Genomic DNA, 6098 nt, shown 5'->3' with positions numbered 1-6098 from the left:
ACCAGAGGAGGGAGTGCTTCTGTCAGGAGAGACAACAAACATTCTGTTGAATTGGAAGCTAAGACTTCCCCCTGGATACTTTGGGCTTCTGATGCCCTTAAATCAGTAGGCTAAGAAAGGAATAGCAGTATTAGGAGGGGTGATTGACCCCGACTACCAGGGGGAAATTGGGCTGGTTCTGCACAACGGAGGTAATGAAGATTATATCTGGAAGGCAGAAGATTCCTTAGGGTGAATTTTGGTTTTACATTGTCCTATAATTAAGGTCAATGGGAAACTGCAACAAACCAATCCAGACAGGACAACAAATGGCCCAGACCATTCAGGGATGAAAGTATGGGTCACCCCTCCAGGGAAAGAGCCAAGACCTGCAGAGGTGCTTGCTGATGGTGGAGGAAATACAGAATGGTAGTAGAAGAAAGTAGTTACAAATATCAACTTAGGCCACATGAGCAGTTGCAGAAACGTGGATGAATATTCTTGTCCTATTTGGTTAAGAATAGGCTTTTGCATGCATACACATATGTTAAGCAGATACTTGAGCTTTTCTTTTTTGAATGTGTAATTGAGATAAGTGTTAAGTGGTTAAGAGTTGTGAACCTATATGATCATATTGGGTTATGAGACATTAAAGGACTAGGCATTCCTCGAAGACCTTATCACCTACTCTAAGATATATAATGCATTGGTCATTGTATGATGGGATAGTTATCAAGTAACTGAAATGAAAGAGATCTTGATTGGATTATCTGAAGCTGGAAGGCACACCCTAAATGTGGGTGTTATCTTCTGATGGCAGCCCGTATAAAAGACCAAGGCAGAGGAGAATGCCAGGCTTCTTGCCGCTTGCCTTCTTTCTTGCTGGTGAGTTTATCTTGCTGCTGTAGACTGAAGACTAGCTGATCTTTTGGAATTTGTCAGACCTTAAGCACCAGATTGGGACTACTGAGACATCCAGCCTTGTGGACTGAGCGACTATGGATTCTCAGCCTCTCCAGTGTGGTGCAGCCATTGTTGGAGTACTCGGACTCTATCCTGTGACCTAAGCTGATAAATCTCTATGCATATATATCCGTTCCAGGAGTTCTGTTTCTTTGGAGAACCCTGACTAATACAACATGATACCCTGATTCTGATAGAGAAGCTTGAACTTATTGGCACAGGAAATGATTTTCTGAACATGTTCCCAATAGTACAGACATTAATATCAGTAACTGACATATGGGACCTCATGAACCTGAGATCTTATGTAAAGATACCACCATCCTAGTGAAAAGGCATCATACAAAATGAGGAAAAAATCCTTACCAGCTATACAACTGATAGAGGACTAGTATCCAGAATATATAAGGAACTCAGAAAACTAAACATCAATAATAAACAAACCAATTTCAAAAATGTGACCTGGAACTAAACAGAGAAGTTTCAAAGTATGAAATAAAAATGGATGATAATTTTTTTAAATGTTCCACCATCTTTACCCATCAAGGTAATGCAAATTAAATTTATTTTGAGATTTTATCATACACCAGTCAGACTGGCTGAAATAAAAATATGATAGCAAGTGCTGGTGAGGATGTGGGGAAAGGGAGTGCTTATTTAATGCTGGCAAGAGTGAAAATTGTGGTAGCTATTATGGAAATCAGTGTGAAGTTTCCTCAAAAAGCAAGAAATAGATCTAACAAATGACTCAGCTATACCACTCTTGTGCATATATCTAATTAAATTCTATTTTTATTTGATTTTCATGCTCGTCTAAAAGCCAATTCTATAAATCTTATAAATTTTGTTTGGGAAAATCTTGGATTTGACAAGTTAAGTTTACTGTTGTGGATGCTACTAGGAAAGTATTTTGAATCCATGATGGAAAAAATACATCATTTTCTATTTTACAGTTTTATAAATTCTAAATACACGGTAAAGAGTAATCATTAAGTGATTTATTATTTTATATCCTAACCTAATATTCTAAAGGAAAACATCTTAACCACTATATTTAAAAAGAGACTCAAAAAGCATCATCAGTTGTTTCCTTATAACTCACTTCTTAGAAGATTTAAAGCATATGTTTGAACAGCTTCTTGCACCAACACTAAGGACTTTCAAAGTGTTCATATATAACATACCTCTCAGTTACACATTCTATATTCCTAAATAGCTCATTTGCTGATGACTGTCCTGTTGAAATCATTTTTCTAGGTTTAGTTCCTGAATAATGGAACTTTCCCATGTAAGTAGCCATTCCAATTTGCTAAAATCAAATGCATTTTAAACCACATACTTGTTATAGCATAGCACCCTATGTTTTTTTTAATTAAGAAAATATTCTCGTATAATTCTTTCTTAGTCATGCAACTCCATTAGCTAAAATACAATACTAGGAAATGATCCATCCTCCTCCTTGACTTTATTGTAGAACTCTTACTTGTGTTCGATTGCTACCAGTTTTAATCATTTCTTATTCTATTTTAAATTCCTTTCTCCATGACAGTGTTTACCTTGAAACAAATGTTGTAAACTCAGTAACAAGCACTGTAACAGATAAACATAAAATCCCGTTTAAAATGTGATGATAGAATAAAGAACCTCTTCCCATCCAGTGTTAGCAGCATCAATTATGCAATGCTGACACAATTAAAATGGCAACATCTTAGTGTATAAAAGGATTGAGGGGTTTTAGTTGGCAAATACTTTATGACAAATTGTTATCTTGTCAATGGGCATGATTATCTGATTTACAAATTAATCTAGAATCTGAAAGTACAAGATAAGCCATTGCAGACCACATTTAGCCTAATGATGGTTTATAAACCCACCATTCCTGTAAGGAAGCATTGAATACAGATCTTCATACAGCTTGGGCTTGGGGATGCAGGTCCAATAAGTCAGCTCTTGTCTTGCATGTGAGAGGTCCAGGGTTCCATCTCTAGAACTGAAAAACAGAAAACAAAATATAAAGCGGGGTTACCCTTAGCTTCAGTGTATATACTACAGTTTGTCAAAAATTTCATATTTCTTTGGTGATATCAAAGGTTAGGTCTAGAATGTATAAAAACTTTACAATGCAAATAAACTTTGTACAAATGTTGTTTTAAATGTAGTATAGGAACACTGTGTTAATATTCATTAATTTATTCATTTATTATTTATTTTGTCACTCAGACTCTATTCTCTCCCTCTCCCTCTCCTAGGAGCAGAGAAGAATAATTGTCAGTTTCAAAAGGCAGCTGCCTCAAAGCAACCCCGAAATCAGCTTCACACTCAGGAAAGAACAATGTGCCTCCTCCTCCTGGTTTCTGGTACTCTACAGAGTCAGACAAATTTCTCTAGTTACAAACTGTAGAAATGATCCCTGAAAGTATAATCTTAATATGTTAATATTTAAACTTTGTCTTTCATGGGACTCTAAGTAGTTGTAATGGGGAAAGCTGTCATTTTTAATAGCCATGTGCTTATCATCTTTGTTAAAGAACAAAATAATGTCTATTCAAAAAAAAAACATAGATAGCAAAGAAAGAATATAGAGAAAGAAAGAGAGTAACCGATTCCTAAGGCTTGTATCATTATAATCTACATAAGCACTAGGGATCTCATAAGTGTGGAGCCATAAATGCAAACAAAATCATCAATAAGAATGATAACACATCGTTAAAAAGTTCAATAAGAATTTTGATAATTGGTGCTGGACAGATGGTTCAGCGGTTAAGAGCACTGGTTCCTCTTTCAGAGGATCTGTGTGTTCAATTTTTAGTACCTACATTGCATAACTTCAGTTCAGTGGGAATTCATTGCCTTCTTCTGATCTCCATAGGCATTGCATAACACAGGTGCACTTACATACATAGAGGTGATACAATCATACATATCAAAAGAAAAATAAATAAAACATTTAAAAAGGAATTTTAATAGATTAAAAATATTTTGGGGGGAAGAAATTTCTTTTTGGTAACTCCCTTAATCTTTTAATTTGTAAAACCATAAAACATTTATTTATTTATTTATTGTTATGTTTTTACACTTTATGGGCTTTAGTTCAATTTTTAAGATTTTATTTATGTAATTTATGTATCTCTGCAAGTAGTTGTGAGTTTATGTACATCATGTACATGCAGGGGCTGACAGAGGTCAGAAGAGGGCACTGTTACAGGTTTTTCTGAACCATCCTATTGGTGCCGGACGTGAACTCAGGACCTTACCTGGAATCCATCTCTAGCACCAAAATCCAAAAACCAAATTATAAGAGTAAGTTTACCATTAGTTTCCACGTATATAATATAGTATTGTCTAAAATTTCAGATTTCCTTGTGATTTAAATGTTAGCTCTAGAATAAACAAAAATATCAAAGTACAAGCAAATTTTGCACATATTGTTTTAAGTGCAGTGTTGGAAAAGTTTGTTCATATTTAAACATGTAGGTTTCATATGACTCTAAGTAGTAATAATTGAGGAAACAATGTGTACATTTAGCAGCTGAACAATCTCTTTAGTCCCTAGTTCAGTTGTTTTTTTTTTTTTTTTTTTTTTTTTTTTTTTTTTTTTTTTGTATGTTTTTTATTGAATTTCTGTGTATTTCCTTCAAAACATCTTAATCATCTTTATACCCACTCCCCAATCTGCACCCTCCTATAGCACGCCCCACCATATTTCATGTATTCTGTCATTTATATTAATGCCTATTGAGTCAAGTTAGTGCATCCAGACATCCCTCAGTACATGACCAACCCCTGGAGTCTAGTTAGCCTAACTTGAGTCTCTAAATATCAGCTCTCCCTCATCGAGCAGTAACCAGTTACCAATATTTCTTCTGCTATGATTGGGACCTGCTGCTCATGCAAACTCAAGCAGATAAAAACCCAGCATAGTTAAGTTGAATTAATGTTAGCTCTAACTTGAATTTATTTTCTTTGGCTCAGCTTTGTCCTGTCCTCTATGCCCTTCAGTAGAATTTGAGATAAATCAAAGTTTCACACCTTGCAGGCCTTGAGGTTTGAACCATGTGGGTGTTTAAATGACTGACTTGTTGATGTCTCTGTCTGAAATTGGGGCCAAGATGGATTTATTTATGAAAATTAGCTGTGTATCAGTTCACAAGTGAGATTTCAAAATGAATTTTCAACTATTAATATTTTTATAAAAGGTATTTGAGTTAGTTATAATTAATTGTATAGCCACTAAGAAACCTATTTCTATTATTGATTTACAGCTTATCAAATTCATGGTTTAGTGACAATACAAATAAATGACTCAGGTTTTTCTCCACAAATCAAGTCTTATAAAAGCCAGGGACAATCTTGTCTCTTTTTTAAAAAAAGTATATCCTTTTCCTTCTCCGCAAACTTTGTGAGTTGAATATGTGTTTCAATAAAACATGTTCCACAGTTCTGAAATCACTGCATGTTCAACCACAGTCCTCTAGTCAACACTTCCATATCCCGATCTTCTGTAACTCCCACCTCTGGACCCTGTTCGCTTGAACTCTTCCAAGTCTATTTAAACATAAGCTTTATGGCTTCGTTGGAACGATTTCATGATTAATCGTCTCAGCGACTTTCCACTATGATTATTAGTTACTCATTTCCCTTCACCGCTGATTCTGTGTTTTACCTTGACCATTACATTGATGTTGAGCCAATTCAACCTCACTTTTTTTCCGGGCTGGCATAGCTACCAGATAAAGCCTCACAGTCTCTATAATTACATTCATTGCACATTTATGATAGTGATTTTGCCAAATCTCTGAAGCAATTCAGCATTTCTTTTCCTTAGCTTGCTTTCCTAGTCCTCTTCTTCACACATTATTATAAACGTTCAAAACAAAATTCTCAATCTTATTCACAACTAAGATAAGACTTATTATGAACACATAGAAAAACCTACTTTACTGAGACAATGATCATAAAATTAGAATTGTCAGGACCTATTATTGGCATATCTAACCTTAACCCTTGAGTCTCATACAAATGAATAGTGACTATAACCCAATATAAAATTGCAAACTTTAATTAAAATATTTACATTTTATGTGTGTATCTGTAACTCTGTTACATCTCTATAATGCTTCCTTCATTGCACTAATATAAAATTTATCACACATTGC

At 34.8% G+C, this 6098-nt stretch overlaps 1 non-coding gene across 1 annotated transcript; it reads right to left on the bottom strand.

Annotated features, from left to right (window-relative positions):
• Positions 1 to 3155: 3155 nt before the first annotated feature.
• Positions 3156 to 3368, bottom strand: LOC115071310. The gene has a single exon (XR_003850405.1). It is a non-coding gene; the product is annotated as a small nucleolar RNA U3 (small nucleolar RNA).
• Between the last annotated feature and the right edge of the window lie 2730 nt (positions 3369 to 6098).

The sequence above is a fragment of the Nannospalax galili genome, unplaced genomic scaffold (genome assembly GCF_000622305.1).
Source record: "Nannospalax galili isolate Female #2095 unplaced genomic scaffold, S.galili_v1.0 scaffold95, whole genome shotgun sequence".
NCBI classification, from domain to species: Eukaryota; Metazoa; Chordata; class Mammalia; order Rodentia; family Spalacidae; genus Nannospalax; species Nannospalax galili.
The sequence above is the reverse complement of the archived record's forward strand: the minus strand, read 5'-3'. Positions and strand labels throughout refer to the sequence as shown.